Raw genomic sequence first — 14,028 nt, forward strand, 5'->3', positions numbered from 1 at the left:
CTATTTAAAGGAGGGAATTAAACTGTCCTATAACCATCTTAACTCCAAATCTACCAACTGTCGAGAGGGATCAAATCTCTTGATATGAAAAACCATTTTCGAGTGGAAAGAGATTTGATCCCTCTCAATCCTTAGTAGATTAAGAGTTAATATGGATCTAAGTTGTTATAATGTTAAACTGTAGAAATAAAAATAAGAGAGTAAAATACTTACTTTAAAAAAAAATGGATTAAGAAATTAATTGTGTATGAGTGACTAGTCACTCAATCATAGGTATTTAGAGTAGATTCTAACTCCAAACCAATTTATGATGTTTTCAACTTAAATAAAACAACCTACATCATTGTAACTTAATCAATCCTCCATACATGGGCACTTCAATCACCTCATTTAGCCCTTAGTCAACCATGAAAATCCCTTCCATTTCCATATACATCATAAGTGAGGGTCTTTCCTTCTCTTCATAGTCCCTTAAGAATACCATTCCTATGTAGTTCTCTTTTGTGCAACTATAAAGAGTAACATTATGGCTTCAAAATAATGAATGAACGACAACATGAGGCTTACTAGTCTAGTTAAGACAATGAATGATTTCCCATGAGATTGGAAGATGGAATGAAGAACTTTCACACTTTTCAAGATGATTGTACATCCCCTTACAAGTTTCACATGCTTATATTTTATGTGAGTAGACATTTCTGTCAGGCCAGGGTAACTCCAGGATGAGCAGAAGAAAACTGATCTATTATTTCATTAGAGAACTATTGTTTATATACACAAAGGAGACGGAACAGTTCATCTTCTTGATGACTGTTCACGTTCCAGTTTACCCAACCGCCTTCGGATTAGGTGTGAACATTCCCCCCCTTAATCTGAAGGGATGTTGGTGAGTCCAAGCATCGTTCTGAATCTTTCAAGCTTTTCTCTTCCAAGCGCTTTGGTGAAGATGTCTGCAATTTGCTCATTTGTGGAACAATGATGGAGATGGATTGTTTTGGCCTCAACATGATGTCGGATCAGATGATATTTAGTATTGATGTGCTTAGTACGATCATGGAACTTTGGGTTCTTGGCCAACTTTATTGCAGAGGTGTTATCAATCATGAGTGGAGTTGATTGTACTTGTTTTACCTACAAATCTTCAAGAATTTTCCTGAGCCACACAATTTCTTTCGTTGCTTCAGCTGCTGCCACGTATTCTGCTTCTATTGTGGAATCTGTTGGAACTGATTGTTTGCGTGATCTCCAGGAGACAACTCCTGATCCAAGACTCATAGCATATCCTGAAGTAGATACCCCAGTTTCTTTGTCTCCATCGAAGTCTGAATCAGAGTATCCAATCAAGTTGAAGTCGTCCACCTGTGTATACTTGATTCCAAGGTTTTGAGTTCCCTTCAAGTACCTTAGAAATCTTTTTGTAGCAGACCAATGTCCCTCACAAGGCTTTTGCATAAACCTGGAGAGGATTCCAACAGCAAATGAAATGTCTGGTCTGGTAGTAGTGAGGTAGATGAGACTTCCTACAAGCTGTCTATACTTTGTTGCATCCTCAAATTCCTTTCCTTCAATAGATGTGATCTTCAAGTTTTGTTCCATTGGAGTAGAAAGAGGATTGCACTCTGTCATGCCAAATCTGTTTAACAAGTCTCCAATGTATTTCTTTTGAGAAAGAAATATGGATTTTGGATGTTGGGTTACTTCAATGCCAAGATAGTAATGAACATAGCCCAAATCAGTCATTTCAAAACTTTTTCCTAATTCTTTCTTTACGGATGCAATATAGCTTTCATTGTTCCCTGTCATTAAAAGATCATCTACATATACCACAAGATATACAACTGTTTTGCCAACTTTCTTGACAAATAAAGTTGCATCATCAAGATCAAAATGTTTGAAGTTGAGTTTCAGAAGATGCTCAGTTAGTTTTTCATACCAGACTCGTGGTGCTTTTTTGAGGCCATACAAGGACTTCACAAGTTTGCATACTTTGTGTTCATGTCCTTTCACAGCAAATCCTTCAGGCTGGGACATAAAAACATTCTCTTTTAGATCTCCATTCAAGAATGCAGTTTTTACATCCATTTGATGGACTTTCCGACCGTTCTGAGCAGCTAGTGCAAAGAGTGTCCAGATGGTGGCCCATTTTGCTGTGGGGGCAAAAGTTTCCTCATAATCGACCCCTTCCTTCTGTGCAAAACCTTTTTCCACAAGCCTAGCTTTGTGCTTGTCAAGTGAGCCATCAGCTTTGTACTTGTTCTTGTAGACCCACTTGTAGCCAATTGGTTTGGTTCCAAATGGAGGATCAACCAGCTTCCAAGTGCCATTCTTTATGAGGGCATCATACTCCTTCTGCATCGATTCTTTCCATTCATCATGAGAAGCAGCTTCTTTGAAGGAAGTTGGTTCAAAATCTGTAGACAAGTTCAATTCACAATCATAAGTAACATCCATATCAACAGGTGAATTAGAGTTATCTACATCACCTCCATCTTGTCGGTTTGTATTTCTGGTTCCTGTTTTTCCAATTTCATCAGGATGAACACTTTCAAGTGTCTTTGTTAGCCACTTTGGGGGACCTTTCTGAGATGGTCCAGGCTGCTCTGTTGATTGAGTTGGGACTGAATCAAGATTGAGTCTCCCAATTCTATCAATTACATCACTTAAAGGATCATCCGGTGTTGGAGTTTCATGCAAGGGAGATTGTTCTTCAGAAGAAGATTCCATATGTTGATCTAGTATAGGAATCCCCCCTTCAAGATGTGGAATCTGATTCTCAAACTCTTGAAATGATTTCGGTTTTGTGAATCTATCCAAGCGATCAAGTTGCCGCTCAACAACATTGTCAGATTTGGATGATTCAAGAAAAATGACATCTCTAGATAAAACAAAATTTTTATTTACTTCATCATAGAGGCGTTATGCTTTAGATGTATTTGAATACCCCAGGAAGATACACTTACGACTTCTAGCACCAAGTTTGTTTCTATGTACCTTTGGTATTAAAGCATAACAGGTGGAACCAAAAATCCCGAGATGTTTTACCGAAGGAACATGTCCATACCACAATTAATAAGGAGTCTTGTTTCTTATAGCACTAGATGGACATCTATTCTTTATATATGCAGCACATAGAACAACATCAGCCCAAAACATTATCTTTACATTTTTGAAGAAAAGCATGGATCGTACCATATTCAAGATTGTTCTATTCATTCTTTCAGCTACACCATTCTGTTGAGGATTATAAGGCACAGTTGTTTGATGTTTGATCCCATGTTGGCGAAGATAGTTTTCAAATTCATTTGATGTATATTATTTTCCATTATCAGTGCGAATAGACCCAATATGAGATTGTGCATCATTTTCAATCCACTTATGAAAATTCTTGAATGTTTGAAAAGCATCAGATTTGTTCTTCAATAAATAAACCCAACACATTCTGGTGTAATCATCAATAAATGTCATGATATATTTATTTCCATTTGCAAAAGGAACAGGCATTGGACCACATAAATCTGAATGAATGAGTTCAAGCTTCCTATGTGCTCTTGAATGTGAATCATGAAAAGACTGCTTGCTATGCTTTCCTAGAATGCAAGCATCACATTGCTTATGTTTTCTAGGAATTGTAGGCAAACCAACAAAACCATTTTTCTTCAACAAGCGGAGACTATCATAGTTTAAATGTCCAAATCTAGCATGCCATAATAAACTTGACGGAAGTGTACCTTCTTCATGATGAGAAATATATGAGAAATGTTGTGCATGAGCAGAATTTCCTTGCAGTTTAAGAAGTCTTTCTTCTTCTATACCCCTCATGACAAGTGAGTGGTCAGATGCCTTTCTTACCTCAAGCTTGCCATCAAACATATGAATGGAGTGACCTTGCTGGCGGATGTGGACCAGGGACAACAAGTTTCTCTTGAGCTGTGGGAGATATAGAACATGGTCCAGAAGAAAGTCTGGAAGACCAGGCAGTTTAAGCCTGATTGTGCCAAGCCCTGATGGCTTGATTTTTGACTGATCTGCAAAGTATACTGCTCCATCAACATTATTAGTGAAATCTTCAAAAAAATCTTTCCTATGAGTCATATGACAGGTTGCTCCTGAATCAAGCAACCAGTCATTTTTCGAAGAAGCAAGTGAAGCATTAAACAAATCTTCATTTACTCCAATGTTACATTGTGCCTCAATATAGTGAGCGGATTCAGGTGCTTTACCTTTGTCTGTGTCATCAGTTTTACCTTTCTGCTGATTTCTTCTGTGCTCAATTTTGTCCCATGGTAGCTTGCATGTAGAAGCATCATGTGATCCATTTCATTTGCAGCGAATGCAATGCAGATATGCCTTTTCTGCTTGAGAATGTCTGCCCCCTGCCTCTGAAGTATCTTCCTCTTCCTCTTCGTCCACCTCTTCCTCTTGTAGAATCTTGAGCAGGATGCTTTTCTTTATGAGCAAGGCAAACAGTCTCTTCAGAAGATTCAGGGACTGTCTTCTTTCCAAAGGCTTTCTCTCTTTCAGCAAACTTTTTCACAAGAGAGTCAAAGGTTATATCTTTAAGATTTCCATTTGCTTGTAATGACTCAAGATAATTGGAGTAGGTAGGATAGAGTGCTTTGAGAAAGACAATAAGAGAGATATCCAGCTCAACCTTAGTGGATTTAATATCATGCATTATAGACTTTATTTCAGATGCAAGAGCAAGAGGATCAATATTTTTCAGTTCAAGAGTGAAGAGTTTAATCATGAGCTGAACAACTTCAAGTGCAGAATGTGTATCATAGAGTTCTTTCAGCTTTTGTAAAGCTTCAAAGGCAGTGGAATAGGATGAAATATGACGACTTACTTCTTCATTTACAGATGTTGCGATCAATGCATAGGCTTTGCTGTTCTTGTTTTCCCAAATGGCGAGTTCTTTGTCTGATGTAGGCTGCACAGGGTCTTTGTCTTCTTCTCCGACACACACTCCTTCCACAACTCATTGTAGGTGAGGGTGTGTTTTACCATCCGAGACCATTCAGAATAGTTCTCCTTGCCAGTGAGAACTATTCCGACCATAGAGATGATTGAATGCATTCTGTAAAAAAAATACTTCTACTGATAAAAAGAAACTTTACGTTACAGCCTTCAAATCCTTCTGATATTTGCTAAAAGCATCAACATTTCATTGTACATATCACTGCAATACTACTATGTTTTGAAAAATGCGCAATGGATCACTTCAATATATCACTTCATTCTATAATATATCACTTCAATATATCAATATATTATGCAAATGCGCAAGGGATCACTTCACTTCATCAATATATCACTTCAATAATCCATATATTATGCAACACTACAAATGTTTTGATATATAAAACACCCTGACTGATATAACTTGAATGCTTTGAAAACTGCCTTGAATGATATATATGAACACTTTGAAAAAACAGCACAATGCTTTGAAAAAATTGTTTATATAGGTGGCACAAACCCTAGCTCTAGGGCTTAATCAGTCAAATATCTTGTTGCCTGCTTTGCAACCGCACATAATCCCCAAGTATTCCAAAGCGTTTCTAATTGCAAAGGCTTTCTCAAAAATGCGGATTTGGTTACGATAGAAGGCGAAGGCCATGTCTTTCATCTCCATAACCGAAACAGAAAAATAAAAGGTATTCCATATTGATGGTGCACTAGCTAGGAATTGAAACCGGGTCGGGTCTGTAACGTGGCAAAACTGAAACAAGAAAAGTAAAGCAAAGCAATGTTTATGCAGCACCAACCAGGAATCGTACCACTAGACCACTGTTCTTCGGATCCGTTTGAAGACCATGAATCTGATCTGATATCGCCGTTTATTGTGCACTGCACTTCACCAAGTGCGATACGTATTGGATGGTCATCTCCACTCATATATGGCACACAGGACTTGATGTTTAAAGTGGAGGAATATAACTTTTGTCAACCGCCCTCCCACGAGTCTCCACAACAGTGTACGTATCCAAAATCAAAACCTTGCATAAATGACAGCGCTCGGAACCTTCAACGAATCCGACTAAACTCTCAGGAAAACCCACGGGAAAATGTGAAGACGAGCTCCACCAGAGACAGCAGCAAGACCTGGTCAATAGTAACGGGCGTATTGAATGGAAAAACGGAATTTCACACAGTCTTCGATGCGCAGAGAATGAAACGCAGGACAGAGGCAATCAATGCGTAGAGAGACAAACGTTCAGGCATGGCCAGACAACCGTTTAGGCAGGCAATCAATGATGCAGAGAATCAATGACACTCAGGGCAGAGCAACGCTCAGGAGAGAGCAACGCTCAGGAGAGAGCAACGCTCAGGAGAGAGCAACGCTCAGGAGAGAGCAGCGCTCAGGACAGAGGCATTATTAGAGGAGTTACAAGGAATCTGGGACTGGGACCTGTGCTCTGATACCATTTCAGGCCAGGGTAACTCCAGGATGAGCAGAAGAAAACTGATCTATTATTTCATTAGAGAACTATTGTTTATATACACAAAGGAGACAGAACAGTTCATCTTCTTGATGACTGTTCACATTCCAATTTACCCAACCGCCTTCGGATTAGGTGTGAACAATTTCATAAGCTTCCAATAAACAATTAGCAATAAGTAGTGTGTTATAAAATGTCTAGCATTGGCAATATATACAATACTAGATGTTATATATGATTTACATAAGTGGTGCATTTACTATTGTGTAACACCTTTAATAAAACACTACTTGTTACTAATTGAAAGAATTCCTTCATCCACCTCTTCATGCATTTGTATTGGTATTTAAAAGTCAAAAGTAGTAGACGAGCTTCATTTAGGCCATATGATGGAAAATATGTGAATTTTTTAAGTTGACACTCAATAATAAAATTTATTTTCCCAGGGCTTCCATTTCTTCCTCCCCTCTTCTAGACTTTCCCCTCTATTCTATTCACAATCATTTTGGACAATTTCATATATTATTTTCTAGCATCATCTTTTTATATAGCTTCACCATAGTAACTCTACCACATGGTTCATGAAAATGATATTTACAATTTCTACTTGCATTTATCCAATTTAATGTGGGGCTTATTGGCATTGTTGTCATTAATGGAAAAGGAGCAACAACAAGGTATGTTTGGTGCTTGTCATGCTTGACAGAAATGTGACAAAGGTATGCATAGTTGATGAAGTGTTGTGGTTCTTGTGAGTAGCAAGGTAGAACATAGAATGTTGTAGAGATTATTATGTAACAAATATCATTTGAAGAGATGCCAGGCAAGGAAATATGGTGCACTAAGCGATGCTTGTGTTGTTTCTATGTTGTGAAGGCATTGTCATGCTTGTTATTGGACTGCTTGCATATGCTTATGTTGTTATGTTACTATATTGTTGATCGATGTTATGCTTGATGGCAAGGCATGTTGCAAAGTGTTCTGGAATAGTTAATGTGTGCACAATTGAATAGGTATTGTTATGGCAAAGGAGTAGCAAAGTAGGATGACAAAGGGTGTCATTGATGAAATGTCTCTCTTGGAGTTCTCAAGTTACACATCCTTACTGGATACATGTGTTTATTTGCTTTTGATGATAGAATGTTGCAGAGATTGTTTTGATGCAAGGTAAAGATGAAAGGAAAAGGATGGAGTGAGTCATTATGTCAATTTTCCCTCTATAACCTGGATTATTGAGGATGGTGCACAAATAAAGAAGGAAATAGAAGAAAAAAAGGAAAAACCAACGATAGAGACAAAAAGTCAAGTTTCTCAAAGAATCAATAAAACATAGAAAGAGCCATCCATTGCTGGAGTTCTCCCGAGGATAATTGATCCAATAATTTGAAGGAAACATCTCCATAAACTATATATGACATATCCCAAATATACTTTCTATGCCCTATACATGAGTAACATTATGAAAATAATGGCGGACGAGAATATTCCAAGGTCTTTGCTCCCTCTTCAAGAAGTGTTAGTTTCAGGACTTTTAGTTGAATATTTTAAGATATAACATGCATTATTAGACCTTATATCTTTTTCCATCCTTTTTATATTTTCAACATTTACAGTAAAGGCAAAATTTGTTAATTACAAAGGAAAATGCATGTATTTTGATGGAATTGCATCTCTTTTAAAGATGAACAATGTCTAGCTCAACATTCAAAATGATTACTATGAGGTAGTGGTCATGAAGCTACACAACAAGGGTGTGATTCTCAATGATGAATCCAAGTCAAAAACCCTAACCATGATGTGCCTCAACAAATAGACCAATTGATGAATGCTTCAATCAATTGGAAAAGGCAGCGGAGGGGTAACACATGCTTGTTGAATCACATGTTTGAGGTCCAAAGCCAAGAAATGTAGAGTGGAGTATGATCATATGGTCGTTGCATAAGATCAATATCCAAAAATGAGTTATGTGTTGCTATCAAAGATAAAGTGCATTAGAGGGAATACCCTAATAAAATCTTCTTGATTCATGGAATATTTAACGCATATAGATTATTGAAAAGCTTTGACAATACTGTAGGATTGAGCATATACAAGTTAGATCAAATTCAAAGAAGACCGACTATGTGAAAGCATAAATCGAAGGAGAATATATAAAAATTATGCAACATATAATACCAAAACAGAGATTGAACATTTGGAAATGGGAGAAGAAAGTCACAAAGTAATATGGACATTCATGTTAAATAACAAGATAAAATTGTTAGATCTAAGACTTTTGTGATCCATAATGTAGATAGATGTTTTCCGGATTAATCACATAATCAAGATTTGGTCGACCTTTTAAACCAACTAATGTGATCCATCCTAAAGACAAGGTGGTCTAATTGTTTTTTATACTAATACCAACCCTATAAGAAAAGAAAAAAATAAGAATTTTAACAAACCTATGAAAGTGAAATGGTTAAGTAGTTAGATGAAAAATGGCAGCTCGACCATGGAAAGAAAAAGGTGACCTAACACATTGGTAGAAAATGACGAGAATGCAACGCTGCTCAAACCATAGAGGCCGCAAAGAGACGACAAAGACGTTATTTAGATCATCCAAGTGTGTGTGTTATTATGGCGTTGGGATTGGTATTATTATTCATTGTGTTGGGTTTGGTATTAATATTCATGGAGTTGGTATTAAATATTCATGACATCCTAACAAATGATGAAAAGATGGTGGATTGTTATATGCAGTTCATTTTATTATATGGAGATCAAATGGCAGCGTTATATAAATGTCAGCAACATTATACAAATGGAATGTTATTATTTTGTTATATGGAGATCAATTGGAAGTGTTATACAAATGTTGGCACCAAAGATACGATGGTGGATTATTATATGGAGTTCATTTTATTATATGGAGATGAAATGGCAGCGTTATGTAAATGTCAACAATATTATACAAATGGAAGTGTTATTATTTTGTTATATGGAGATCAATTGGAAGTGTTATACAAATGTTGGTAGCAAAGATATGATGAGAGGAAAATGCAAAGCTATAAGGAAAAGACAAAGACAAAGCAAAATTTATGAAGAATGTTGTTATGCTTGTGATGTTGTGATGGGTTTTAGTTGTTGATGTATTGTTAATGTATGTTGTAAAGGCAATGGTTGTTATGCTTGTTGATTTAATCATTAAAAGTGGTTGAAATTAATATTTAGTGAATCATTTATTTTATTTTTAATATTCAAAATCTCAAAAAGTGTGAAATGAATGAGTGAAAAGAGAAGTCTTTTCACTTCAAGTTCTTGTATGGAATACTAACATCCATTGAAGCTTGTTTATAAAAGTGTGTGAGGTTGAAAGGGTGGAATGGTTAGATATTTTGAAAATGTAAGAGCTGATTTGAGTGGTTTATTACTTGGCACATAGAGTAGATGTGACGCGGATTTGAGGAGAAGAAGAAGAGAGACAGAGATGGAGGTATGTAGATTTATAAACTAGGTCTAAGGTAACTAGCACATTGTTTTCTTTATGTATCATGGTATTGTAGTTTCCTTTCAAGTTGTAGCTTGATAAAAAATAAGTTGTAGTCTGTTGAAGTAGCAACCTCTTGTGGATTGTAGTCTATAGAAAATTGATGGGCACTGGAGGTTCCTTGCAAGTTGAAGCTTGCAAAAGAAATTGAGGTAGCAACTTCCTATAGGTTGGAGCCTACTAAAAATATGATGTAATAAGATAGTATGAGTTTTCCTTTGCATCACAACAATAACAAATCATGGTTTTCTCTTTTTATGGGTTTCCACTTATATTTGGTGACCATATGTGATGTTTTTATGTGCTTATGTGATGTTTTGGTTTACATATTAGTTGTTGTTCACATATTAAATGTGTTATTCATATTGTGTTAATTTTCTCATTTAATAGTTATGTTAAACATTGTAAAGAAAAATAATTTATGTCCATGAATGTACTAAACTGATTCAACCCCTTTAGTTTAGACTAGTTTCCAACAATTGATATCAAAGCGAGTTCCTGTTGGAATATCTAATTCCTACTTGTCTCTAGTTGTGATTCTCACTAAGTAAAGGAGTTTGTTCCTAGTAGTTAGGATCCATTTCCTAGTTTGGTGTGTGGTTGAGATATTTCCTCAACCAACAGATTGTGTGTCTAAAATAGTCTCCCTATCTTAAGACAACACTTTGTATATATGTAATTGTATTTGATTAATAATATGAATCTGGATTCTCAGTTTTTAAGTTGGTATCAGAGCCCTGAGGACCTGGCCCCTCATGGGCTTGGCTGCTCCTGGGCTGAGGAAAATAAAGAGTTTGGTGTTTACTGTGTATGCGATTTTGTGTGTGCAGTTTTGGGTGTGCGAGGGCCAATGATGGCTGATTGCGGTGACAATAGATCTTTGTTGACGACCTTGGCCATGACATGAAGAACCTGGGCTTACGATTCCGTTGCCTGATCTGGAGCAGACGATTCGTGGCTTCTTCCAAGACAAGGTGGACGGGTTAGATCTGGATGGCTCGATTAGTGCTCTTTCAATTCTTATTGTGGGTGTTGGTGGGGCAGATTTTAAAGAAATGGAGATCCTGGATGCAGATAAAGGCGAACCATTAGAAAGTTCCATTGGACGAGTCGTGACACGTGATATAGTGAAATTTGTTCCCCTACGGAATTTTCCAAGTGAAGATACAATTGCAGAATCAATTATATGAAGAGAAAAAATACAGAACCTGTTGTGCTAGAGAGTTGATTCACCGAAATGTAGTTTTGATAGGACTGATCATGAATAATGTTCCTTTTTGTATTGGTTTCTTTCATGTACAGAAAGAATATTTTTTGGGCGCTGCAAATATTTTATACTCTGGCATAATATGCTCATTTAACTACGTCCCCTGATGCAAAACCAACAGGAATATATGATGGACAATGTATTCTTTACCGATTTCTGTAAAGATTTCTTGTGCCAAGATGTGGAGCACATTCTTACACGGTAGATTATGAACAAAATCAATAGCGGAAACGACATCCGCTTTGTCATAGTAGTTCCATCCTAAGTGGGATATGTTGGGTGTACCAAACAACAATCAGAATCGAGTTCCTTAAGTCCGGATTGAGCTTGAATGCGAGGAATGACAAAGTCTTTAGAGCTGGAATGGTGTTTAGTGTTGCACTTGGGCTTCAAAATTTATCAGACTGCAGAGATAGAGAAATTTGATGCTTTGTTAATCTGAAAGTTTTTTTTTTTTTTTCCTTGGAATTATGGATAAAATTATTGTGCCTTATTGAGCCTAGCTAACTCAATTTAGGTAAAGTTATTTTGTTAGAATTCGCGACTCTAACAAATGACGACAGGTTAAGCATGGAGTTCCAAGATTTAATTGACAAAGAAAAAGATGCCCAAGATGTGAAACGAGCAACAACAACGATCAAATTATGATGGACAACGAGGTGAAAGTGTGAATTTGTTCATGTTTGTGGAATAGACTCTATTATGTTGTAATGTGAATCACAGTTGTAATGTAAACAAGTCTAGGATGTTTTATTGTGGTCTTTGTAAACTATGTACCTGGTAACTCCAGAGTTGGAGTGTGAAATGTAAGCCTTGTAAGGCATGTGTATCCCCATACAGTTCGTGGTAATCTAAAAACCACTAACAATGAGAGCCCTTGGTGGCATGGTTGAGGGTGATCCGTTAAAACCTAGAGCATGGTTACGGGTAATTCGACAAAACCCAGGTTAACAATGATGTAGGGATTTACAGGTACAAGTACAAGTGTGCATTTATAATGGTTGGAAGAACCATGTATGCGAAATACATCCTACAAGACTGGCAGTTGCAGCGGTTAGTACCCATGCATTCCGGTGGATGGTTGTTCCTTTATATGGACATCAACATATTCTTTTTGGTATATTTGACCACAACTAGATCTTGCAGATTGATAATGGAGACAAGTACTCATTAAGGGGGAGTGTTGGAATATCTAATTTCTACTTGTCTCTAGTTGTGATTCTCACTAAGTAAAGGAGTCTATTCTTAGTAGTTAGGATCCATTTCCTAGTTTGGTGTGTGGTTGAGAGATTTCCTCAACCAACAGATTGTGTGTCTAAAATAGTGTCCCTATCTTAAAACAACACTTTGTATATATGTAATTGTATTTGATTAATAATATGAATTTGGATTCTCAGTTTTTAAGTGTTCCTTCTATGACATCCTAACACCGGAAATGTAAACTTAGTTGAATATGGATTATGATGTGACTGCTTTGTTAAATTACTTACGCTCATTGTACTTTTTCTGTGTTAATTTTGAAGTTCAAATTTCAAAGTAAATATACTAACAAAATAATAATTGTAAACAATAATTGAAGGGTTCAACATTTTAGAGGAGAGATAGACTCTTGGTCTAAAGATTTGAGAAACAAACTTTAATGGCATGCACACTAACCATCATAACATTACGAACTAAAAATTGAATCACAATACTTGGAAATGTTTTGTCATACACAATGATGTTTATCCTTTTTCAGTCATAACTTCACATGCGGGTGTCGCAATTGGAAAACTTGTGAAGATCTCGTCTGTCACTGGAAATGAATAATCAACGATAATTCAATGAGACTATCCCTCGACAATTGTTCCATATGCACTAATAGAACGAGTGGGGCCTTGAGCGATTATTTAATTCATCTATCTGCAAAGATTTTTTGAGCCAACCCGTGAAATCATTTAAATTTTCAGGTGGCAAGGTGAACATGATGTCAGTAATATTTATGACTAGAATTTTCTGCAAGTGAAGAATGATGCAAGGGATGGATAAAGCATTACTATATAACACAACTAGGTGTTACTATGTAGGGTGAACCTCAATTATAGGTTTGTTTCAATCTTGTTTATATGTTGTTCAAATGATCGTTTGGTTTATGTGGACGTAAGAGTTGTAATATTTTCAACAATTTTATGTGCTCCAATGGCGTCAACATTGTTTGTTTAGCTTATATCAAAGACACTGAATTTTCAATGTTTTTTTCCGCTCTAATAGCTTGAGCATTATCTATTCAACTTGTACTCTAATAGCTTGAGCATTATCTATTCAACTTGTATTAAGGTACTGAATTATTTGTTTATCAGTATTCTATGGTCAAGTTGTTTCTCATGATCTTATGGCTTGAACATTATTTGTTCTGCTGACATGAGAAGTTTATGGATTTTAATTATCTTTCCCAAAAAAAACTCCAGATGCAGGTCATTATGTCTTGGATTGTGATCATGTTACCATAATTTGTCTTGGATTTGTTGGTGAGAGAGCTGGTGAATAGTGATTTCAAGGCTCTGCATGAGGTTATGTTGTGAAGACAACAACTTGTGACTCAAAAAGCCTTGAAATCAATCTATTGAAGTTATGAAACTTTACACATTCGGCCCATCAGGTATCCCATCTTTGCTCCATCTCTTGTTGTTTTTCATGTTAGAATAGTCTCCCTTTCTCTATCGGATATGAGTTCTAATATACAGGGTATATATGCATTTATAGGAGCTTCAATTTTCATGCTTATTTTCATTTTTGCTTCAGTTCTGCTC

The sequence above is a fragment of the Pinus tabuliformis genome, chromosome Q (assembly GCF_031772625.1).
Source record: "Pinus tabuliformis cultivar Carrire ecotype Pingquan chromosome Q, CPIR1, whole genome shotgun sequence".
Lineage (NCBI taxonomy): Eukaryota > Viridiplantae > Streptophyta > Pinopsida > Pinales > Pinaceae > Pinus > Pinus tabuliformis.